At 43.0% G+C, this 27,033-nt stretch overlaps 1 long non-coding RNA gene across 1 annotated transcript in view; it reads left to right on the forward strand.

Moving 5' to 3' along the window:
* The window catches only part of LOC147733525 (uncharacterized), a 368,362-nt gene that overhangs the window by 127,554 nt on the left and 213,775 nt on the right, over window positions 1-27,033 (forward strand). The window contains exon 3 of the long non-coding RNA XR_015308733.1: window positions 21,771-21,816. This is a non-coding gene — a long non-coding RNA (uncharacterized LOC147733525). The remainder of the gene's footprint in view (window positions 1-21,770; window positions 21,817-27,033) is intronic.

Genomic DNA, 27,033 nt, shown 5'->3' on the forward strand with positions numbered 1-27,033 from the left:
CCGAAAATACCGATTTTCGGCCGTTTCCGATCGGTAAAGGGCTATTGAGATGTAGGTGCACATTTTCGGTAATTTTACCGAATCGGTATCATTACCGAATCGGTAAATTTACCGATTCGGTAATATGTACCGAATCGGTAAAATAATTACCGATTCGGTAATATTTACCGATTCGGTAAAATTACCGAAAATGCAATGTAGGTAGGCAATGTACCTTCTGCACATGGCTTACAGAATCGGTATTTTACCATGGAATACAAATCCATGGTAAAATACCGATTCCGGTATGCATGCACATGTGTGCATGCACACCTATGTCATGTGACAGGCAGACCTGCCTTTAGGGCAGGTATGCCTGCCACATGGCACCTGTGCCTGTTTTGGGGGTGCCAGAGGGTGTCAAAGTGACACCCCCTGCACCCTTGTGAATTCTTTAATTACCGATTCGGTAAATACCGAATCGGTAATGCCTAATCATTCCTATGGGCTTCAAAGCCCATAGGAATGAATGGGCATTACCGATTCGGTATTTACCGAATCGGTAATTAAAGAATTGTTAAGGATTCGGTAACGAATCCAGATGTTGGGACCTACATACCATTTACCGATTTTGAAATACCGAATCGGTAGGATTCGGTATTTCAAAATCGGTAAATGGGATTTACCTACATCGGGCCCTAAGAGTTCTGCTTGCTGGCCTGTTCGGTCCTTGACTGATTGAATATTGTGCTATGTGCCTCTCTGATTTTTGTACATATATTCTAGGAATCCGTGGTACCAACGTCTCAACAGAACACACATTGTGATACTTTCGAAGATTGTTGAGCCATAATCTATAGCACACAAACTGCAAAATTAATAAATCCAAATCTAAGAAAATTATTTTCCATGATTATGTGAGTAAATACTATCCTAATAACACGTTTCTGAGAAAAGTAAAAACTCAAACAGGTTTCTGCGCCACTGAATCCCAATATCAGAATGAATGCAATGAGGAAAATCTGATACATGTCTCAAGAACAAATGAACAAGCAGCAAATGGTGCACCGTGACTTCCCACGGACAGGAACATGGTCATACAGCAAGTAGTCTGGTGTGTGGTTGGGAGATAGGGTACTTGGACCTGATTGTCTGAATATTGTGGGTCAGCGAAAGGAAGTTGAGGAAGAGCTCTACCCATTCACACCACCCCAGAACTGATCTGGGGCCGTATTACAGATGACTGCGCAAGCGCTAATTGTCGCAGTGCGCCAGAGTATGCGCCCGACGACATTACAGAGGATCGGTCCGAATGCCATCATGATGTTGGCGCAGACTTTGAACTCTGTGTTTATGTGCCCTTGCATCTGTGCGCATATTTTATTAGCGCACAGACGCAAACTCACATGAACACAGACGTACCCTGGCGCACAGCGGCAATTAGCGCTGGCGCAGTTATCTATAATACGGCCCCCGGTGTTGAATGGAGCCATCTACACAGCATCCTCTCTCGTTTCTCTCTCTTATCTCTTTGGGTTGTATTTTCTAAAATGTCTCCCAACCCGCGGTAGTAACCAAAGAGTGTAATCATGTAATGTTTACAATTATTTTTGGGACACCAAGAAACAATATGATTTTTGTTGTCACCTTACAATTATTTTACCTCACTTTTCTCGAACTTTATTTTCTCTCCTACAATTTAATGCCGTCCCTCTCTTTTCACACATTCTCATACTGTGTCCATTCACAACTGTCTTGTTTCTCTTGTGCATACTATCGACCTGAACACAAATCCACCTCCTGCCTCTAGCCGCAAGAAGACCCTTTCACGTCCAAATACAATACTGACAGACAGACAAAAGATGGGCTGGGCCTGGCCCACGGGGACTGTTTTGTGTTTGTTTGTGTTAGATCTGGGTTAAAGTACGCCGGAGATAAATATGAACGCTGCTGCTTGGCGTGCAATTTGTTGAGGCCATTGTCATGCTGGTGAGCGTGCACAGATACACACACATACAGAGAGAGAGAGTGCGTACTAATTGTTACCATGGTTATACAGTATAAAGTGGTCTTTCTAGGCAAACAACATAATACGTTTCTGGCTCAGGGTTCCAGGTGCTGGGGGGTGGACTTTGTACAATATAAAAGCTATGGCAACCAATATTTCAAGGAGACCAGCTGCGAGGTTTGAGCTCAGAGACATTTATGTTTCAGAATACAGGATTTCTAAAAGCTAACCCAGCGTGTCAAATGGCCTTGGGGTTTCTTTTGTTCCCTAAAGCCATTTTCATGTACTCAAAAAGAAGTCTCCCACCAATCCAATTGGCAACATATCATTTCAGAGACTTAAAAATGAAAGACAAATTATAAAATTCAAGGCAAATTAAAGCTCTGCGCCCCATCATGTCCCAGCACTCATACAACTAATGCGTACTCCAGATCCGCTAACCCACTTCAGCTTGCTAGAATGTAGGAACAGCTTTAAATGGAAAATAAAATACTTTGGGATACAATACATTGCATGTCAAAGCGTGTCGGCATAAAGGGCGCCAAAAAGAGGGATCTGGCTGTCAACTTACACTTATATATATATTTTTTTAGAGTTTTCTGTAAAGAAATTGGCAGCAAGGATAAAGGTAACAATAAATCTGTTCTGACTTACTAAATGAACCACAAGCACGCTGCTTTTTAAAATATAGGGGTAAGCACCTGCTGCATAGATATTCGAGTGCCCAGAAATTTCTCTAGCCACAGTTTTGATTCTTCATAACGCAGTAGAGATGGTTAACGTGGCAACTGAACAGTACAACGTGTACCATGCAGATAATATATTTGTATTTTATTTAGATAACTCAGTGAATTTCTGCTCTTGTCACAGAGATCCTTTTCATACATGCAGTCCATACATTACAATCCTTCTAATATAGCACATTTAGGTATGAATCAGTTCCAAGAAGGTGCATGCAAATTAGAAGGCATGGTTTTACAAACGTATTTGTTTTGTCCATATTTTGTTAATCTAAAATACCTAAAAAAGGTGTAATTTGCATACTAATAAAGTCTTATTAGTACAGACATCCCCAACCACTTTTATGTTTTAAAAACTGACTTTGTGTTGTTCAAGAATCACTAACATGTCATTTCTACTGGTATGTATCATTTGTGAATTCTACACCTTATAACCCTCATTGTCTTATCTAACCTTTCCAGTACATCGATTTACACATGTCCGATTCATTGTCTCTGTAGAATATGTATGTGTGAGATATAAAAGGATTTGACACCCTACATTGGGATAAGTAGCACTAGAAAACTAAACAAAAGAAATACATTAGTAAGTGCTATTTTAATCATTAGTGTAATTACTCACACAGACAGATACATCTGACTTTCTTAAATGCATGCATTTCTCTTACAAACTGGGGTTGAACAATGTTAAAAATCTGCTTCGAAATCATAGTTTCTCTTCAGCACTTGTACTGTGATAACCAGCTGAGTGCTTTTGTTTTGCTCCATTGCATGGTCATCTTGGCATCTAGGTGTTAGGCACCAGCTAGCTCCCAGCCAGAATGAGTCCCAAACAAAAGGAGGGCTGTGGCCTTTGGGTTGGTTTCAGATGGAAGTGAAATAAAGACTGCTTCTCCATCACACTCAGCAGATTGCTGCTCCAAACAGAAAGCAGACACGATGCGGGCATTACTCAATATGTCCCAGGGTTGGTAAATTACAACAGGAAAAATTCAACATATTTCAATTGTGCCTCCCTAGATCCCAAATCCTGCTCAATATTATCTGTCGGAAGCGGGAATGGCTGGACTCCCTTCATACCCTGCACTTAATGTAGGTACTTTAGAGTTTAACCACTTCAGCTATGCAATGTTCTCTCTTTGAATATGTGTCTTAAGACCAACTATCTCTACTTTGAAAACCCCCCTTAGACCTCAGCTTTTCATTTTTCTTGGGGCTCCTTTGCACCAGCTTTCTTGGTGCTCCTGTAAGCCAAAAGAATACTTGCTAGACCTAATGCAAATCATTTCACAGAGTAAAACTATACATGCCTGTTCATTCCTTCAGGATCTCATTTTGTTGCAAGGATCCTGCTCACACACAGAGACCTAGGACATCAGTGAATTGTGGTGTACCAGAAACTCACCTCAGTACCTAGAAAAACCCCAACCATCTAGCATCAGTGTGACATTAGCTCTTCGTCCTATAGCAAAGTAACCAATGATTTGACAACCTAGAACATGCAACTTAGTACGAACTCAGGAATTGTGGGAAGTGAGAACACTCTTTTGTTATGTTCTCATTCCAGTCCACAACAGGAGTGAAAAAGAGACACAGTAAGGTTAAAAGATTTATTTTAACAACGTGATCTCGTGTGCAGTATCTTAGCCAACATAAGCAGACATATGATTAAAAATAATAGAAATAATATGGTCAGCATGGTTACATTCCATAGAATACAAAAGGAGAAATCATATTGCAATGATGGTGAAAACAGGTCCTATAGCGCCTAGTTTAACACCCTCCCTATATAGGAACCATTATAAACTAAAGAAGGTCTCTTAGGCTTGCTTGGGGACCCCATTACCTTTCCGCTCAGTAAGAGTGAATCACATTTGGATCAGCCAAAGCTCTCTGCATCCCTAGAAACTGAAAATCTTCCAAGTGTGTGAAATCATGGCAAGTGTGTGATAATAAGGACGCCAAAATCGTACTTGGCTCACAGCTGCCAAATTGTCTAGAAAGCGTTACTCGAACATGTCGAAAAACAGCTAACATGTTTTGATAACCTTGATGGCTTCAGCACTCACTGTGAAGACTAAGGGTGCGATGTAAGTCTAGAGATGTTGAAAACAAAACCTTTTCTCATGTGTAGACCTTCGTGAAGGCTAACTTACAAAAACAGCTATGCAGTATTGCGTGCAAAAGCACCTAACGGTAAAATGGAGTTTAAACTTCTAATAAGCCATGCTAACATAACATGAGCACAAAGCAGGGCTTAGGCCATACTACAATTTAGTCTCTTCATACATCCAATGCCTCAAACACTGACTGCGCACCTCCCACCTATCTGAACCACAACCCAAACAATACAGAATTCCTTTTCTTTGCCAAGAACACAAACAAGAAAAAGTACAAAGCTGTGCTCTGTTGCCTTTTAGCTAGGTATGCGCTATAGAAATACAACATACATATACACTTAGATCTGCTGTTTAAATCTAAGCCAAAAATGTAAATTTCTTTTTAGAAGGTATGCTATTTTCAGTTTTGCTATATTTTTATTTTCATCATATTCATCCATCATTGGCCAGATTTATTTTAATTGTGTCAAAGGGATAACCTTGCTCATATCCTATGACAAAACTGATCCATCAGCAGAAGTACCAGAATTCATTTTGTCTATTTAACTCGTGCTTCACTCACAACATTACGGGTAAATTATTGCATTTGTATGAGAAGGAGAGTGGGCCCTAGGAATGGAATTCCATATCATGACGTCTATTTCCATCACCAGTTCTTGCCCTTCCTGTTCTTTATGCTCTAGTTCATATCATAGCAATTCATACTTCTGGAAATCCATTGTACCATGCGTAAATGGAGACACTCAAGCCTTGTGAGGTAAACTGAGTTATATTTCCCAGAGGAGATGAAGAAGAGAAAGCTGCAGCATTCCACCCTTTCCAACACTTTTTTTTTTGTGATGACTCATTGTACATATCTATTGTACATGGCAGCCATATTGGAACAGAAGTCTTTGTCAAATATCACATCAATTCTTCTATGCAGCCATGCTTTGCCTAACCTCTCTTAAACCTCTCTTGACTGTAACCCTTTGTAGTACACCAAGGCTGCATTCTACCAGATGCATCCTTATCAGTTAATAGTCTGTGGCATTGGGGCCTTCCGCAGCTGATTTTTGCACATTACATTATACAAAATACAAAACGTTCTGGGGAGGACTCAAGGTGACATGTCTTACCTGCAAACCTTCAGTGATTTCCATGATGAGATAAGTAGCTACTGCTAGACACCGATGATGAAATGATATGCCACAGAGATAGGATAGGATACAACGTGTAGAGCACACTAATAACTGTGGGTGTCAAGGCACTACAGCAGAGACAAGGGATCAGCACAAGAGAGGTGGCCAAGAGCAGGATACTAAGGTGTGAACAGCCATGTTTTCAGGTGTTTTTCAAAGACCACAAAAGAGTCTGCATCAAAGATATAGGTAGGTAGGGCGTTCCATAATTTGCCGATGCTACTGAGAAAAAGCGACCACCTCATCTGGTCTTATGAAATCTGGGGATCACAAGATTTTACCCAGAGGAGGATCTCAGTTGCCTCCCTGAAATGAACCTTTGAAAAAAGCGACTTTAAGTGGGAGAGGTCCTTAACTCCATGGCTGCTATGCGTTTTCCCCCTCCTGTGCTGGGAATTGCTATTCTTTATTGTTTTATGACGAGCTGGGCTCGTCATCAGTGTTTGAGGAGGCTACACCATGACGAGCCCAGCTCGTCATGAGTGTGGAAGGGGTTAAGATGCAGGGCCTTAAAAACCAAGCACAAAGCCTTACAGACAATGCATTTCCTGACAGGAAGCAGTGCAGAGATCGAATCCCCTCCCTAGTGGAATGTCTCTTGAGAATGTTCTGAAGGAGGTGAGCTACTGCATTCTGTACAACTAGAAGTTTGTTCAGGGAGGAGCTATTGATGTTCAGATACATTGCATTGCAGTAGTTCAGCCGTGATGTAACCAGGGCAAAGATGACTGACTGGTGCAGTTCCGATGGGACGACCTTTTTCAGGGTCCTCATGACGTAAAAACAGTTGCTGACAGTGCGACTGTCCAACACCCGATGCCTTGGTTCCCCTTTCTTCCCAGTTTCCCATCTTATGGTGCTTCATATATCTTACTGTACCTTTGTTTGCTTTCTCTTTCATTTGGTTCCCACAAGCCTTTTTTGCATTTGTCTCTCTCTTTTTACCTATACTCAACTCTGTGTTCTTTCTGCTTATGTCTTCTTTGCCTCTTCATTTTACCTGCTTTGCCCGCTGTTGGTTGTGTTTCTCCTCCCTTGCCACCCTCCCCTCTTCATGTGTCCTTCACCCGGCCCTTCCACCTACCAGTGAACTTATTTCAGCACCACATGTCAAATGTAGGTAACTTCAGTCCACTAAGAAAGATATTCAAAATACTGTTGGTGGATGAGCCACTGAAAGCCCCAGACAGACGCCTGGCTTTTGATCAGCTGGCAGACCTTTCGGCCCTCAAGCTCAAAAGGAGCTGATCTTTCTCCAAACAAACTCCCAATTTACCACCCGCCAAAACTCACTACTGCTGTTGGACCCTCACACCTCATCTCAACTCGCCCTCCTGCTGGGCCTCTCACTTCCACCTCAATCCAGCTTCAGGCCCATCCAGGCTGTAAAACAAGACAAGATGGCATGCTCGTGCTTTCCTCCCACTCAATAAGGCTACAAGACTTCATAGAAGCGTACAGGGTGAGGAGAGCCAGCGCTGATCTGGCCAAGCTGGTACTACCTATGTTGAAGAAGCAAGCACTCTCCAGACCTCACACCAAATCGAGGATTTACTAACAATTACCTATAGCAACAGCAAAAGCAGGGAAAAAAAGCAAAGAAAACAAAATGAAAATGAAAACACACTAGAAGGAAAGCCTGAGTAAGTGAGCTAGCCAGTCAACTCAAGACAAGGCAAGCAAAGGCAAGCAGAGCATAACAGCGTCAAATACCAAAATACCAAAGCAAGGGAATAGTAAAACACCGGGGGAAGAAAAGAAGAAAAAGAGAAGCAGATTTGTGATGCTCAATAGGGAGTCCCTCGCCGCAAGGACCGAAAACCCAAACACCACGAGGTCAGGGAGAACAATTGGACCACCCCCAGTGTAGGAAGGGCAAAGTGAGAGAATTGGATTCTGAAAAAGGCAGGGTGCAATCACAATCATCAGTCTGCTTAGTAACTATTAACTCAGGGCCACAGAACATGGACACACAGAGCTGGTGCACAGATGAGTTAGTGGCCCACATCAAGAAAAGGTACACTTACTCCTTTCAAACAAATATCTTGTCAACGTTTTGCTTCTTGAAAGATACAGGCTCCACCATTATAATCATCCAGCAGCAAAATCAAAGGCCTGCAGACCCAACTCGAGCCCCTATAGTCTTTAGACTCTCAAAGGGCAAGCAACCAGGCAGAGGAGGCTCTTACGTAGCCTTAAAACCCTATGACCAACAATGGCCTGGAGACATCCAACAGGGAAGACAGTATGCCAATCCCAGCATAAGCTACCCAACCAAGGCAGTTAACCCAAGAGGGCCAAGAATACCAAGAGGTAATTCACACCACAGGAAACCAAGGGGCAGTGATGGAGTGGACAAACTGGTTCACACAGGCTAAACACTAGGCAGCCTGTCCGGGGATCCCGCCCATCTCCTTATGGCGGAACAGGAAGGTACCCCTGGCACAGCATCATCACCAGTGCAAAACGACAAGCAGAACACAAAACAATGAACGTAGAGTCATGAATCATCTAGTTGAGTACCCCTCTTCTGCCCACAAAAAAAAACACTCATAGGCCAACCCCTCTTGACATGCACCTCAGCCACTGGACACCCTAGAAACCTCGAAACAACCCAACCAAGAGGAATCTCTCTCTCCCTGCTATAACCCTGGGAGGGCAGACACATGGGAAGAACCTGTAAAAGTATCACCCAAGGAAAAAATATTACCACACTCATGCACAGGATCTCCACAAGTCACTCTTCAGGGATCACTGACAGCTCTTACATGCCCTGTGGCCGTGTGGCATGACAACAGACATAACACCCCTCCAAAATGAACCAATACAAGAGAGGAGCATAGAAAGGAATCAGGTAGCAGCCAGAGGAACAACCAGAACAGGGACTAGACCAAGCACCGAGACTCAGTCAGTGCAGGATGTTTGCGCCAACTACCCTGCTTCAACAGAAGGCATCTTCGTCTTGGGCTCAGGCCACTACATACTGCCTGGGAACACATGGGGCCTTTAATCAAGGGTTGTTAGCACAGAATATCTGCATGGGGCCAGGCCCCCAAACTCTTTTAACCACACCTTACCGATAGGGCACGCCACTGCAACTGAAGGGGACCAAATTCCACCAACAGGGCCCACCTCGTCCAGTCAGCACCCAGGGGTCAGGGTCACACAGTAACCCCATCTTCAACTTGTAGCGGATCCTTGCATCCTATTTTTCAAGCCCGAGTATAAGCAAAGCAGCAATTGTGTTGTTCTAAATAGGGGTAACATTCTACTGCTGATGGGAACTATACCAACCCTAGTCAACATATGGTCCACTGATTTTGCTCTAAATTGAGTTTATCAAACCAGTAATCACCTCTGCTTTTGAAGTCATCAAAACCACCTGGAGATCATTATCAATTGCACAAAAAGTACTCTAAAGCAACAAACATTTAAGGCGTGGGGCATAAACATCAATCTCCACCACAGTATCAGCTACCCATCTCCACGAGTCCCCAGCATGGCAAACAAAACCAATGCTGCAGCAAAAAAAACCTGTTCCGTCTTCAGGGAAGCCCGGGGTGAGTCACCCACATTGATGGGGAAAGCCAACAATAGGCAATCTCGACCACATCACCCACCACAGACATTATATCGGCACTTGATCTCAGGTGGATATCCAGCACCATCAACAGCTAATCCCACACCCAATGACAAGACCCACACTGGGTAGCACCACTCTTTTGGCCAAAACCCACCCTCTGCTTGTGTACATGGAACATCAGTGGTCTGACAAGCAAAGCCACTGATCCAGACTTTCTGCTCTACATCAAATCTTTTGAAATAATCTTGTTTCAGAAAACCTGGCTAGCTGACCCACCCCAACTACAGGGCTTTATGCGCTTTTCCACTCGAGCAGTTAGGCGTTCTCAATACGGCCACCTATTGGGGGCTTTGCAACTTATGTGCCATTTACCTGCACAACTAAGACAGAAGGAGTCCCCAGCTCCTCCAGCAGACATGATTGCAGTCAAGATCAGCCTTATATTCGATAGTCACAAGGAAGAGGTAATCATTTTCAACACCTACATACACCCGAAACACAAAAAACAAGGTTTGGAACACCTCATGGATCAGCTTCTGGCACACAGAAGCAATCAGAACACCCCTAATCTCTTCCTCTCTGGTGATGAGAATTTACATTTCCAGGCTCCTCAGAGGGAGATGAAGTGAAAGGACAGTTCTCATAGCGGAATATCCCAGAACCAATGGCAGAACAAGGAAACAGACGGACGCCTACAGAAAGATTTGGAGCACATCAACCTCAGGGCACTAAATGGAAGATTCCCTGAGGACTACCCGCTTGTGGCTTCTTTTGACTCTGCGTCCACCTGTTCAACCTTAGACTATACATTCATCTCACTTTCATTATTTCAATGAGTCTTCACATTCCATCTAGGGGACAAAGAAGACAGTGACCATAGGCCACAGGGGATATTCCTCCTAGCAGTGGTCCCTCAACACAATGTAGGCATCTGCAGTGGAGAACTTCCTGGAAATCTTGAGAAAATGAAAACAATGACTATCAACAGTGACAGGAAGAAGCCCCCTGCCTATTATCTGGGGCCAACATGGATCCAAACCACACCAAACTACAAGTACCTAGGTATCGAAATCAACATGGGGGAGCAATTAGCCATGCAGAAGGAGGCAATCAAAAGAAAAGGGATAGCTCTGGAAGTGACACTGAGGAACCTCAAATTGAAGCTGACAGGGCTGATACTGTCACCTCTCCTCCGGGTAGCTCAATCAAAAATACTACCAGCAATCACCTATGGAAGCAAAGCCCTGCAAGGGAGAGACTCTAAAACTCTAAACAGTAGACTAGCCAAGGCTTACAGACTTATTTATAACATTCCAAACTACTCTTTGGCGGCACAAATCTGGTAAGAGTTCAGTCCTTGGCAAGGCAAGGTGAATTTATTATCTGTTGGCATAAGATCAGGAACGCTGCTCCTAACACCCTGAATCACCTTTTCTGGCCAGAGTTGCAGCATCGGATCATATCGCCTGTCAGAAACTTTCACCAGAAATCCCTCCTAATCACTGGGCTGTCTCAGGCCTAGGGCAAATCCAACCAATTCATGCCATCTTCAAAAAACATGTTCAGAAATCAATACAAAGCCTCTCATTGGTAGAAGACAAGGCCAAATTCTCAGGCCGTAGTCATGCCTGGATGACGATTAACAGCTACTTATCACTTACCCCTAAAAAGTCATTAAAACTAGGGTACCCAAGAAATGCAAAAGAAACGTTCTGAAAGCACTGTTTGGGGATACTCCCTTCAAGTCTGTGTCACATATCATGGCAAAGGGAACAGTTCTCAAACTGCTTTCGACTATGTGACTCAGCCACTAAAGCCCTGCAGCACCTGCTCTGCATCTGCCGCAAAGTGAAGGATGAACAAATCTGACTCCTCAAAACTCAGTTCAACTCAAAAGGGATCCACATGTGGAGACAGGCATTGCTGGCCTGCTTCAATGCAGAGGATCCGCAGTTCGACTGCAGGCTGATAAACATTCCTCGCGCTGGTAGGAAATAAAATACCAAGAGCCAGTAAATACACTCCACCAGCAGTGTTCACAGTCGCTACGAAAGTAAGCAACCTCTAAACTGCAGTCTACAACTGGGTTCACAACCACTGCACTTTACACCCCATGTACCGGCCTCTAATTCTAAATCCCTTGAATGGACAGGTCAATAGGAAACTCATAACGTGTTTTCATGAATGCACAGCACTTTTGCTCCTTCTATTATGCAAGGAAGAGTTGGAACAATGATAAATCAGCTCCTTGCTATATAACTACTGGTCAATATGTTTTATTTTTTGAACTTGGCTGTATTGCACTGGTTTTAATTATCTATTCAAAAATAAATTTCTTAGGGCCAGATGTACAACCATTTGTGCATGCGCAAGCGGGTTTGCGAACCCGTTTACACATGCAAAAATAACATGGGGGATTTAGAAACCCTATTTTGCGACTCGCAAAATAGGGTTTTGCGACTCGCTATTAGGAAGGGGCGTTCCCTTCTTAACACCATCGCTGCTGATGGTTTTCCCCTCCTGTGCTTCTTTCCATGATTTACCATTGTTCATGACGAGCTCAGCTCGTCATCATCACAGCTCAACCGTGCCTCATGACGAGCTGAGCTCATCATGAGCATCGAAGGGGTTAATAGCGTGTGCAACCCTATGTATACATATTTTGTGTCCGATATTGCGGGCGCAAATCACTCGCAAATTGCCACCCTCTTCAAGAGGGTTGTAATGGGGTCGCGAAAGGGAAGGGATCCCCCCTTCCTTTTTGCGAACGCAGGGGAAAATATTTTTTAAGGGCAGGCAGTGGTCCAGGGACCACTGTCTGCCTTTAAAAAACTTAAATTAAACATTTCATATTTTTTTCTTTAATGCATCCGGTTTTCCTGTAAGGAAACTGGGCTGCATTTTGAAAAAAAAACTGCTTTATTTAAAAGCAGTCCCAGACATGGTGGTCTGCTGAGCACAGCAGGTCACCATACCTGAGAGGGCCTGCCATTCCCAATGGTGTCGCAAATTGCGACAGGCTCATTAATATTCATGAGCCTCTCGATTTGCGAGCCCATTGGGATTTGCTAACAGTGTGTTACACACTGTTGTACATCCTAAATAGTGTCTCCCAAATTGCGAGTCACAAAAGAATCGCAATTTGCGTGGCAATATTTTGGTCGTCGCACATCTGGCCCTTACTTACTGTGTCCCCTTGCGTGGTGCAAGTGTGACGCAAAACCATTGATAAATATGCCTCCTGAAATCAATCCAGCTCCTCCACTGCTTAACGATATTGCGTGATCCTATGCAAATATTTGGTTTCACAGAGCCTCGTTTTTCTTCATGATCACATAGGAGAGCACCTTCAAATATGCGAGTTCCAGAAATGCACTATAATTTTGCTCCTTCTGTACCTAAGGAGCTTGGCAACATACAGGGTACATATGACAACTAACTTGTCTCTTAGTTGACTAGTGCCAAGGGAGCAGGAATGCTTCAAAGTTCATTTTTAAAATACATTTACTTTTAATGAATGTTTTTCTACGCATTGTTAAAATCTAACATAGTAAGGTGAAGCATTTCAACATGTCAAAGCAATGCACGCTTTTGAATTCTGGAGAGACTTTATCATATTTTTAAGTGATATTTGTTGCATGATTTACATGCCAAATATATTCATTGCTCTGCTCGTGCACATGCTCTTAGAGACAAGTCAGTCGTTTGGCTCGTCTCTGGATTGACTCTCTTTATCATTTTGTTGGCCCGCCAACCTCTACAAAATACATCATTAAATGGTCTGAAAACTAAAACTCAAAAAGGCATACTTCACTTGCTGGATGTCTGCAGCCCAGAAGGCGAGGAAAAACTGTTGAGGGGGTGGGTTCTTCTCCTTCCTGAACTGAAGAAGCAATGCATTAACAAAGCAAAGCAGATGGCGATTGCTTCTTAAGAGGCTAATTAATGATTGTGAACACTCAGAGGAAGTTCCTATGAGTGTATTTTGAAAAGTAAAGCAAGCCCTCCCCCATATCCTAGTAGTAGTTGCTATTATTGCCTAGAATATCCTTTACAGTCGACATCTGATGCCAAACCTAAAATAGAACAAATAAGGTACAGAGGATTTATACAAATACTATAAAGCTTCAAGTAAAGTAATCTGTGAATCTCTTGCCATAGTGCCTTACAAATAATTGATATTAATAGAAACATTCACATATATTTTGTAATTTATTTAATTGAGGATACGTACAGTGCGGAACTAGCACAGGAAGGTGACAGACTTCTGTACATCTGGGCCAGATTTATCATAGTGTTGCATTGCCCTTGCATCTCATGAGGTAACACACGGGTAACGCAACACTAAAGTCCTTTTTATCATGTAACTCAAGACTGCTTGGTAAATCTGGAGTAACGTAAGGGAGCGCAAGGTGCTTCCTTGTGTTATTGTGCCCCAGGGAGGCGTTACATAGGTGATGATGGGTGTTCCCATGCATCCACCCATGGATATTGGTGCATTCCCAAATGTCCCATTAGTGGTAGACCTCGGAATGCATCAAATACTATGTATTCTCAGGGCAGGGGTGACAAGGAGAAATATACCTATTTTGCCTTCTTTTTTCCTCTTTCTAGCTGTCTTGCATTCTGCATTCAAACAGTCCTGCTTGCACTGCAGGCACCCTTGCACCATGACGCAAGGGTGCCTGTGTTTGTGCTAAGCTGCCAAAAGCTAGCCAGCGCAAGCAAAGGACATAAATGTGCCATGTAATGTTAAATATGGCACATTTCTGGCCTCTCCCTTTCACACAGCTCAGCAGGGTGTCTTGCTGCGCTTTGTTGTGCGAAATTTCGATAAATCTCGACCCGGGTATAGAAATGCCTCACATGCTGGTCATAGACACCTAGACAATTTTGCAACAATGGGCATGTCAATTTTCATTGCTTGAGTATAAGTCTGGTAGTCATACCTTCATAGGAACAGTGACGAAATTACCTACTCGTACCACACTTTTACGTTTTCTGAATAACAGGCATTAGGGGTAGACTTTGGAGGTTTGGAGGTCATAGGCTGTAGCAAAAGATGGTGTGTTATCTAGGTACCTTGCACCAGTGTATTTATTCTTTCAAATTTTATTCAGGGAAGTTGTGATCAGCTAACAAGTAAGCATACGTTAGAAGAAAAGCGCACCCCACTAATACACTTTTGAACTTTTGTGTGACAATACCATTGGATTCCAAAGCAAGAAACACAGACTGTTAAGTCCACCTTTTATAGTTTGTCAAAGTGTCTTATTTCTTAGTGTTCTCTTAAAGAGTGCACAAGGAGGCCTTTGGCAGTATAATGTTATACTGCTATTAATTAAAGAGGAGACAGTTTACAACACAGTTTACATGATTGAGTCACAGAGAGTTGCTTTTACCCAAAGAAACACTCTTGAGGTATTGCATAATGTAGATCATCGGCACAAAGCAGTACAATTATGCTATTCCAAAACTTAAAACTGGATTCGCTGATTTATGTGCTATAAATGCTACGTGCAGAAAAAGCACTTTATGACTATAAATTACACATTCTGATTCGTAGAATGAGAAATGGCGGAAGTATCAATATTACCAAAATTTCAAGTTTTGGGGAAGGGGTATGATTGTTACAGGGCTGATTCACAGAACTAACTTAAGACAAAATCCTAAACTTCCTACTTTTGATATTCACAGAAGTTAAGATTTTGTCTTAAGTTTGTCTTAAGACAGACTTAAGACAGACTTAAGTTAGGATTGTGTCTTAAATCTGTCTTAAGTCTGTTTTAAGACAAACTTATGACAAAATCCTAACTTCTCTGAATACCAAAAGTAGTAAGCTTGGGATTTTGTCGTAAGATAGTTCTGTGAATTGGGCCCACCATCTCTAAATGGGACATGCAGCAAGGGTGGGTAAACATCCGCAAACGTGTTCCGTTTGTATGTATCTGCGTGCTTCTTAAAGGTGGTGTCTCACTCTAGAGATACAGGTATATATACTACATGAAAGGCAGACCTAAGCACCTTTCCAAAGTGGGAAATGGCAGGGAGCACCCCTCAATTTACTGGTAAAATACAAAGCTTTATTTCGATATAAAATATCTTAAAAAGCACAATACAATTAAAATACAATACATTTATAAAAGACATTTGGATAAATACTTAAACCAAATTGCTACAATTAAAAAAGTCTTTAAACCAATTACAGCTTTGAGCAAGAAAGAAGAATATTCACCATTTAAAATTATCTACGATATTTCATTCTGATCAGCCATGCCCAACTGAGAAATTTAGCCACTCCACAGGCTAGGGTGGTATTAGGGTCCGTCTGCAAAATTCTATGAGCAATGGCGTGGTTATTGATCTTAAGCTTACAACAGACAGGTCTTAACCATTTTGACCTAGATTTCTTGTAGGCACTACATACAAAAAAAGAAATGTGGTATAGTTTCAGGTGTGTCGGTGCAAAACGGGCAATTGATAGGTGTTTGGTTGGGGGGTTTCCACTTATAAGTACGTTCATGAACCGGGAGAGTACCCAGCCTGAACTGAATATATAGGGCCCTATCTCTGGGTTTCCTAATGAAATCCAGGTAGGGTTCAAGACGATGTACAGTCTTGTGTAAACGGAACTCATCTGTCAACCTGCCCAGTTTCGTATCTCTAGAACCCTGGGCATCAACCCATTGCCAATAGGCTCTCTTGATCTCCAATTTGGACACCGACACACCTGTTTCCCAAGCAATGTTAAGACCAATAGCAAGTAAAAGCTTCTTGACCTTGGTTAGCCAAACGATTTTGTGGGACCCTTGCATATTCATCACTTCTTTAAAGCCATTTGCATAGCTAGATAATTCAGGAGAATGCCATAAGCGAGCCCAATAGAGAAGCGGACGCAGGGTAATAAGGTCTTTAATGGAACGGCGACCAAAATCATATAGGAGGAGTTTGTTTGGGGTGCCTGTAGGTAGTGAGACCAGCTCCCTAAAAAACGTATTTTCAGCCTTTACGAGGGTGTCAGCATTCTTAAAACCCCAGAGCTCGGCTCCATACAAAGCGCTACTTATAGCTTTCGCAGAATAGATCTCCAGTACCGGAGGTATAGGTCTGGAGGTTGAGGCTCTGTGTTCCCTCCCAATGGCTCCCAAAGCTCGTTTATGATTCAGGTCCATTTTCTCAATGTGAGACTGCCATTTAAGTTGGTCCGATATCCTTATCCCTAAATAATCAAAGGCTTTGACACGCTCTAGGGGCACATTATCAAGGGTAATCGTGCAGTTGGCTTTTTTACTAGGGTTAAAATAGAGGAGCTATTGGAGATCAAGAGAGCCCGAGTGTCAACAAAAAGGGCGGCCATCCTGTCAATTGTTTCATTATAAATCACAGCCTCAGGTTTCTTTAGGAGGGGGACAACTCTGGTGTTTTTGAAAGCGCTTGGGACCATACCTTGAGACAGAGACTCATTAAGACAAGAAAGCACACTCTGGGGCAAGGTGGTAAATATATCCTTGGCGACAGACAGGGGGCAGCAGTCGTCGGGGGAGCCTGATTTGACACGGGTCAAGAGTGCTACTAAGGTTTTGAAACAGATCGTTTGGACCGTATCTAGGGTAAATTGGTTACTGGCAATGTCATGTGGAGGTTCCCAATTAGAGGTGTTAGGAAGAGTAGCTTTAATGGCAGAAATGTTATCGCAAAAAAAGCGATTTAAAGAGTTACAAAGTTCTTGAGTGTGAGTCTGAGTCAGCGAGGTTCTGGTGTTGTTGCACAAGTCGTTAACAATTTTAAAAATTACTTTAGAGTTGTTAGGGTCATTGAGTAATTTGGAGGAAAAGTAAGCTGCTTTAGTTGAGAGGATAGCAGTTTTCTACTCTCTACGAGAACTGACAAAAAGTTCCCTGTCTTTAGTAGAGTAGGTGGATCTCCATTTCCTCTCAGTGTGGTGCAGTTCAAGTTTTTGTTGCTTAAGGTCCTGAGAGAACCACCTGTGTGCTTCCAAGCGGAGGGCGCGAGCAAATTTCACTATGGGGGCATGAGTGTCACTTGCAGATAAAAGCCAGTTGAGAATTTTTCCCTCCATTGAGTTGACATCGCCACAAAAAGAGGGAACGGAGTTCTCCAGAGTTTTGATTAAGTCTGATCTATTTAAGGAGTTCAATTTCCTAGATTCTCTGCCCGCTAGCGTCGTGGCTTCTTTACAGATGGAAGATGCGATGGTAAATTGTATCAGGTGATGATCTGACCAGATGCAGGGCTGGATGACTAGGGTGGGTATTGATATGTTATAGGTCCATATATGGTTCAAGATGTGACCCCCTTCGTGAGTGGGGGCAAGGACCTGTTGGGCAAGATTGAGGTTAGATAAGAGTTTGGACAACTCAGCCTGTCTGCGGACCTCCAGAAGCATAATTGAACCAGTAATTCATGTCCCCAACCAAGAGAACCTTGTCGTGGTTAATCACCAACATAGCCATTTGCTCACTAAGGCTTGTGGGATGTCATACATGTGCTGATGTTCATTTGTATTTCCATTACATGTCTACATTTTCAACAATGTAAAATTTCTAGAGCTTACTTTACATAGATTGGGCTACTCCAGGTAATTGATGACTCTCATACATTTTCCACAATTATTTTTGACTCCCTAAAATGAGGGAAACCGCACTTAGGTGTAACTCCAGCTGGGCGGATTTCCGACTTCTCCACAATTGCCTTTGAGATTTGGGCCCCTCGTGCATGTTAAAGTTTACAACACAGAAGCAAGTATGTGAGTCACTGCTGTAGTACTGCACTAAAGTAGCACTAAATATGCTGGCATATGAATGAGTTCTAGCCCCATCCAAAAGATGGGGAAGGTACGTTAACACAGATCAAGGCCAGTTCAAGTGGGTCTGACCTGCCCGAATACCTACTGATGCTCACTTGCCCTAAGAATTTGGTGCCCCTTCCACCCGAAAAACTCTCAAATGGGTCTTCACTCCCTCCTGGAGAAGCCAGATTAAGGGTATTGCCTGTGCCAAAGCCTCGTCAAAAAGTATATTCACACCATACCATTCTGAGTAGTAGATCCAGTTTAATCTCTGCATTTGATTAATAATTTAATGCACAATACCTTTGAAGAATGTGTTTGCCTTGCCTCTTGAGATGGATGGGATGTGGTTCCCTGCTTAATTTGTAAAGACAATAAGTGCCAGGGCTCTAGTCAGGAGGGAGGCCTCTGCAGCTTACTCCACCCATTGCCACTTCCAGCGTTGCAATTGGCAGTACCTACACAACTACTAACCAGCACATTGCCACTAGCGTGACAAATCAGACTATTCCAGGCCCCCCAAAGCTATTAAAAGTGCGTTGGTAGCAGGTATTGATGTTTTTAATGCAAATTGATTTAATAAACAATTGCTGTTCTGCTGATTTCTAAATTATTCAAACAGTGCCACCATTTCATAAATGCAGGTGTCGACAATTAAGTGCCGGTGACGAACACCGCTACAAATTAAGCACCAGGTATGGGCACATTATGAACAGAGAAAATCCTGAAACAGTCATAATAAGAGCGAAAGTATTGGTTTTTATGGCCTCTAGGTGAAATTTACCTGTTCCTCTCTTCATCTATAGTGGGCATCTGTGGGGCTCTGGGCCCTTCCCACATGAAGGCTGTTCGTTGCACTTCTGCCTCATTTCTGGAAGCTGTATTTACATTCAATCACATTTGCACATTTGTCTAAATATTTTCATGATTGATAGATAGTCTTTGGGGTGAGTTTGGCCATTTTAATGTGATCATAAGAGTTTCCCAGACTAAACAGATACCTCGAGATGTCCTGTTAGCATCCTTCAAATCTGGCTTGTGGTCCCCCGTTGATGGTGGTAAAGATGTTGCAATTGGAACCTCTCAGGCTATTCGCTTGGTGTGTACATCACCTTCCAATGCTGAAAATAGCAGTTTTGTGGCTATATTTAACCCTCATTTTGGTAGGAGGTCCTTCGGTAAAAATACTGGGCCTGGTGCACAAAGATAAACTTACAATTTAGGGCAAGTCGCCAATGCCTAGCCAGCCCCTTCATTTTGATTTTATAGAAACAAAATACAGAAACTGAATTTGTTTGTGAAAAAAAAACAAAAGAAGTGCCCCTGACATGAAGGGAGTTTTCTCCAAGCATTTCTGGGGTATTTACAATAGTGGGCCTAAGGACCAGCCTGGAAAGGAGTGGGCACTTTGAAGCTGGCAGTTTTGCGTTGGATAGGTCTCCAGTTAAAGGTTTTCAATGGGAGAGCCAGCTGGTGTTCTGCCATCAGAAACCTTGCAGTTCCCCATCACTAACCGATGAGAGTAGATTTTGCACAACAAGGTCTCTCGTGTGTCAGATCCTAAATGACTTTAAGCCCCCACATAATTTTCAAACTCTGACACAGAAGACACACCTCTTACCAGTTATTGATCAGAATAAGTCACTACATTCTGGGATGTTTATATGCAAGCCCCTTACTAAAGTGACGCACCGGTGGCGCAAGGGGCTTTTAAATAAGCCCCTGGGTGTGCAAAGCAAAACTTTCACGCTCAAAGGTTTGTAAAGGTCGTGTCATCTTTACACATTGACTGTGGGTGAATTCTCCACAAAAAGGGGCAGATTTATGAGGCCCTTGCGCCTCTTTGCGCCGCAATTGCGTCACTTTATTTGACGCAAACGGCGGCGCAAGGGCCTCATAAATCTGCCCCTTTTTGTGGAGAATTCACCCACAGTCAATGCGCCCTATTTACAACGTGACGCATCTAGGAGATGCGTCACGTTGTAAAGCCCTGCGCCATAAGGAGGCGTTCCTGCGCAGGGGTGGGCATTCCTGCGCAGGAACGCCTCCTGAAAGTGGCTGAGTGAAATCTATGAGATTTCACTCAGTCACTTTCAGGCCAATGCTGCGTCAAAACCCTGCGCCTGCTTGAAGCAGGCGTAGGTCTTGACGCAGCATTGTGAAGATGGGGCACCCCCGAGCCTTGCTGGAGCTGCGTCGCGTTTGCGACGCAACTCCAGCAATGCGCCACCTTTCCGGCACAGATGCGTCACGCATCTGTGCCGTTTTTGCACCATGGTGCGCCGCATTGTAAATGCGGCGCACCATGGGTGGCGTAGCTGTGGCGCACTGTGGCGCACATTAACTGGCGCATCCCTGGGGATGCGCCAGTTAACATAAATCTGCCCCAAAGTGTTTTGTGTGACCTTTTTTTTCTTTTTTCCACAAAATGTGGATTATGCCCATTACTTTGCCATCAACTCCTAATATATTCAAGACATTTCGCTACCGTTTTTTAAAAATTTGGAAATGCTGTACATTTGTTTAAAGGGTAATTCATAAAAGCAAAAGTAAGAAATCAATCGATTAGTTTAGAGAAGGTGTTTTAAACTTGTTGCAGTTCTATCAGGTAGATTCAACGTTATTTCAAATCATATCCTTTGAGATGGTGTTTTAATTTCATGTGACCTCTTCCATGTTGCAGGGGTATAATTTATTGCAGCAACTCATACATATGTATGGGTCAAGATACAGTTTAGCATGTAGCAGGATGAGATTTTTCTAATTCTCACTATTAAATTGAAGCATTTTCAAGTAGTGTTACTGGATGAATTAGAACATATTTTTACATTGCAGGACTGCAACACTTTCAAAACTGTTTATCTTTCATTTTATTTCTAAAAAAGAGCATGGTTTCCTTTAAAAAAAGAAGATGATGATCAGAAAATATGTGACAAAACATATTCGTATGTATTTTGGGAAGGTTTCTGTTTCAAAGAAAAAAAGCATAGCTTCACAAAGATATGGAACTCTTAAAGAGTATCTGTGACCATATCTCCCCTTCAACAAAGAACCTACCTACAAATGCTATGAGAATAGTAAGTCCTGCCAAGCAACACTGTGTTCTGTTATTTTTCAGACATTAAAAATATAAAATTAAAAAAGGCACACGGAAGTTGTTGGAGGTGAGGAAAGGCAATATAAAATGTACGTGACTGTAGAGCTCCTTAAAGAGAGTGGAATGAGATTTGACCCACCAAGAATGATCCTAAAATGTTTTACCATTTTTATTAGAAAAATATATAATTGAGATAAAGCCTTAACACTTTCTTCACTACGTTAATTGAAACTGAAATACTTTTATTTTACAGGTTGTCTTCAGAAGATGAGATCCCTCACATGTATTGCGCTGACCAGGTAAGACCAACTTTTAAATGGTGCTTTGGGAGAGATGAAAGCTAGTGTGTAAGCTTCCGAATAGATTGCAACTATCCTAAGAAACATGATCACGTTAGGCAATCCACTTGTCTGGAAGCATATAATCCAAATACTGCTGTTATCACCGGGAGGGTGACAAAATCAATGTAACTGTTGTAGTGGTCTGTGAAGCCAGATACAATTCAGTCTACATTTTAAGAGACGGCTGTGTGGGCCATTTTACTGCTGAATTCGTTCAGACGATATAATCTAAATGCGTGCATCTAGGGTGGGTCAAGAGAGACACAGAACTACACTTTCTTAACGATGCCCAGGCACTGGCTCCATGGTTCTCATATACATCTCATTTGTGGCATCTGTAGTTAATGGTTTGAGGTATTGGGCTAGGGTTTAAGGTATTGGTTTGGCACCAAGAAATGAGCACAAGAGGGTGGAGGTTAGGAGTTAAGGGTTAGGATTAATCATTTGAGATACAGGTAAAGGGATTGGAGTATCGAGCTAAATGTTTGGGGTATAGTGGTTACATTTATAGCAATTGTGGTATAGGGGTTATGGATAAGGAGTAAATATAAGGATAAAAGATTACAGGTAATTGGATAAAAATATTGGATTACATTCTTGGGGTATAATATTGTTGGTTTGGAGAATAGGGGATACAGGTTAAGGAATGAAGGATTTGGATTGAAGACTATCAGACGAATGTTATTGGTATTAAGTCTATGGTGGAATTTGGATACTCCCCGCTACTCTTGTAATGTGGAATACTGGCTGTATTCTGCCAATCGCCATCTGGTGCAATTCTTTCCTGTTAGTGTTCAGAAATGCGACTATGCAAGATTTGGCATCCCCGGATGCCATTTTGTAATGCGGGTGGTCGGAGTCATAATGACCAGAGGGATTCTTCTTGAGTAGATTTGCTGCCCTTTAATAGATTTTATACACGAGCGGCAGCAAAATCAACTTGGATATTAGTGCACTCTTGTGCACTGAATGCTGCTGACACTACTGCAGCTAAATTGCAGTTGAGAAGCACAACATGCATATTTCCGCCCATTGGCAGAACTCTGTAGAATCTCGCTGAGGTTTTATGTAGGTGCATAGAATTCCATTGAGTGAATCTCTGTGAGTTCTGTCCACCCCCAAATAAGTGGATAAAAGTATAGCATTTAAATAATGAAGGGTATAGGCATTTGTGTTATGAAGTTATCTGGAGTAACATCAAGTATTTTTGGTATAGTATAGGTTTAATTCTTAATGGTTTAGAGTATATGGTTTAGGGTTAGGGTAAAAGATTTAGGTTAGTGTAAGGGTAAATAGTATAAGATTGTGGTATTGGGGTATGGCGCTATGGGTACAGACTATTGGGCTAGGGGATAAGGAGACAAGGTACAGAACTAAGGGCTTAGGTATATGTGAGAAATTGGGTTGCTGCTTGAGAGGGATTACACCAAACTTGGCAAAATGGTAGGGACTGGTACGCAGTACGGCCTTTTCCATATTTGGTGAAAATCGCTCCAGTGGTTTTTATGAAAATGAACTTAAATAAAATGTATATATCTATATGCGCGCTTCGAGCACTTTGGGTACGTGTACCGGTAAGCGCACCCAGTGCGCCACGGAAGTGCGCGAGCGGAAAGCTGATTGGCTCTCGGGAGTCTGTGAACATTCCAAATGGTCTGGAGAGTCCGCCATCTTGTGACTCGGTAGAACCGAGACACAAGAGGTGAAAAACAAAAGGGGAAAACGTTAAAAGGGGGCAGGGTTGAGACCCCCTGACCTCCTAGGTTTTCTCAGGGGGGCCTAGAAGGACCCCGAAGGGCAAAAAAGCGATTCTTTTTTTTGAAAATTTCACAGAGTACGCTTAGTGCGCATGTACGGGTGCGCGTATAGGTGCGTGCACCCTGAGTGCACCGAAGTTTAAATATAAAAAAAATATATACAGGAAAAAAGATTCAAAAATTAATATTACAAAAATATAGAATATTGGAATAATTAGAAAAAATTATATAAATTAATAGCTATAAAAATAAGCTATTAAAAAAGCTTACTCTCTCCTTCTCTAACTCCCTCTGTCCTCTCACATCCTCACTCCCCTTCCCTCACTCCCTCTCTCTTACCCTCACTCCCTCCATCCACTCACTTTGTCACTCCCCCTTCACTCACGCTCACTCCCTTTAACTCACCAACACTCCCTCACTTACCTTTCTTTGCTCCCTCACTCAGTCCCCTTCCCTAACTCCTTCCTTCACTCCCTCTATCTCCCCACTCCCTCACTCCTCTTGTCTTACGCTCACTCACCTTTATGCACCCTCTATCACCCCTCTTTCCTCAACCTCACTGTGCTTCTCTCACCCTCCCTCACACCCGTTCCCCTACTCCACTTCCCTCACTTATCCTCATTCCCCATCCTTAACTCCCCTTTCCCTCACCCTCCTCCCCCACTCACCTTTTCCCAGTCCCTCTGCTTCACTCCCCTTCCCCTTCTTTCCTTCCTTCGCTCCCTCAGTAAATCCCCTTCCCTCACTCACCTTAATCCAATTCACTCACTCCTTCTCTCACTCCCTCTGTCCTCTCACTTCCTCACTCCTCTTCCCTCAATCCATCTGTCTTACCCTCATTTCCTCCGTCCCCTCACTCTCTCACTTTCCTTCACTCACCCTCACTCATAATCCATCCCTCACTGTCATCAACTTCCCCTCACTCACTCCCCCTTCCTTCTCCCTCACTCCCTTTGCCTTACTCTCACTCTCATTACTCTATCCTCCCTCACCCTCCTTTCCTCAATATCAATCTCCTTTTTTCACCTTTACTCATTCCCTTCCCTCACTCCCTGTCACTCTCCTTCGTTCACTCCACTTAAGCTCACTCCCGTTCACAATTCATCTTCCATCACTCCCCTTCTGTCACGTGTTCCCTCAGTCACTTTCTCCCCTTCATTCAGTCATTTAATTCATTCATTTATTCAGTACACATTCTTTGAAAAAAAGAATGACATAATATATAAGGAATAAAGCTCTTTTTGGAGAATTGGAGGTAGTTCGGAAAATAACTTTTTTTTTGTAAAAATGTTTTCTACTTTTTAAGAACGATTTTATATTTTTGGGGGATACTTATCAGGAGAAAAACAAAACCAGGGAATCCAAAACTGCTCATCAGGAGCAAAAAAAGGGGGAAAATTAGAGCTGGGAAGAGCAGTGGTGGTCCTCCTTCTTATGGACAATTAGTTCAATGCTCTGCTCCCAGTAGCAGAGCAGTTGATCACACTGTTTGCAGTGGATTTTCAAATCTGCAAACACCGGCTGGATGTTGGGGATTAAAGTTGTTGTTCCTCTCCCAGATGATGTAGATGCTCCCGTAGAGGTGGTGGCGCCATCTCTAGGGGGATTGCGCGCCAAGTCCCTGGTGCTCTCCCCGGCAAAGTTGTTAGGATGCCTCCTCTCCACATGCCGGATCAAGGTGGCATTCCCAAAGCTGTATTTTCGGGTGGGATCTAAGCATGGGCTGAAAATTTGTTCCGCTCGCAGAATTTGCGGATTTTCAGCGATTTCGCAATCAGCGAATCTGGCGAAATCGTGGTAAAATCCGCGAATCAGCGGGGACGCATTTTCAGCCAAGCACTTACTGAGTTACAGCAACAGGTGCAAAAGTTGAAGCAAATTTTTTGTAACCTTTTACAAAAGGGTTACAAAGAAATTAACCTCAACTTGGGCACCTGCTGCTGTAAGCCTGTAAGTGCTTCCTGGCGCCTTCTTGCCTACTTGCAACTATTCTCTGACCCTTCTCTGACCCTTGAAGCAGGGTCAAAGAAAAGTTACAAGTAAGCAATGAGGCGCCTGTCACGAAAATTAAACCTCAACAGGAAGCACTGACAGATATAAAAACAAGCATTTGCAATGCATTAGGTCTCGCATTAGGAAAGTTTGAGCTATTGGTCTTGTAAATGACAATTTTTTTTATTTATGTGTTGGTGTTGAAAATAGCTAAATTAATAGCTTTGTCATTTACTATGCCAATAGTTATAACTTTCGCAAATGTGACACCTATAGCATTTGTAATGCAACATGTTTTGTATTTATGTGACTTAGATGTATTGATATTACAAATTACAATGGCTTTTAATGTTTTTAAAATAATTAATACTTAAATAAAAGTGATTTTAATTTAAATGGCAATAGCTTAAAGTTTAGTAAATAACTTTTGTGAAGATTATGTTCAGTTTATTTTCTTGTGACGAAAATCCAAGAACAGAAGTGAAATATTACCATCTTTTTGTGATATTTGTAATAAAGCTTGAAACATTGAGAGAACATATTTGAACCAGTTGTTGTTGAATGGTTGCGCAGATTGATGCCGGGGTGGCCCTGAGTGGTGCTGTGGTGGTGCTGAGTGATGCTGTGGTGATGCTGAGTGGTGCTGAGTGATACTGGGATGGTGCTGAGTGATGCTGGGGTGGTGCTGTGGTGGTGCTGAGTGGTGCTGTGGTGGTGCTGAGTGATGCTGTGGTGGTGCTGAGTGGTGCTACTGAGTGATAATTTGGTGGTGCTGAGTGATGCTGTGGTGTTGCTGAGTGATGCTGTGGTGGCGCTGAGTAGTGCTGTGGTGGTGCTGATTGGTGCTGTGGTAGTGCTGAGTGATGCTGTGGTGGTGCTGAGTGATGCTGTGGTGGTGCTGAGTGGTGCTGTGGTGGTGCTGAGTGATAATGTGGTAGCGCTGAGTAATGCTGTGGTGGTGCTGAGTGATGCTGTGGTGGTGCTGAGTGATGCTGTGGTGGTGCTGAGTGATGCTGTGGTGGTGCTGAGTGATGCTGTGGTGGTGCTGAGTGGTGCTGTGGTCGTGCTGAGTGATGCTGTGGTGGTGCTGAGTGATGCTGTGGTGGTGCTGAGTGGTGCTGTGGTGGTGCTGAGTGGTGCTGTGGTGGTGCTGAGTGATAATGTGGTGGTGCTGAGTGATGCTGTGGTGGTGCTGAGTGATGCTGTGGTGGCACTGAGTGGTGTTGTGATGGTGCTGAGTGGTGCTGTGGTGGTGCTGAGTGAATCTGTGGTGGTGCTGAGTGGTGCTGTGGTGGTGGTGAGTGATAATGTGGTGGTGAGTGATAATGTGGTGGTGCTGAGTGATGCTGGGGTAGCGCTGAGTGATGATGTGGTGATGCAGAGGGCAGAAAGGCACAAAAAGCAGTCTAACAAAGGGCAGAAGGGC

This window comes from Lissotriton vulgaris, chromosome 2_1, assembly GCF_964263255.1.
Source record: "Lissotriton vulgaris chromosome 2_1, aLisVul1.2, whole genome shotgun sequence".
In the NCBI taxonomy this organism is placed as follows: Eukaryota; Metazoa; Chordata; class Amphibia; order Caudata; family Salamandridae; genus Lissotriton; species Lissotriton vulgaris.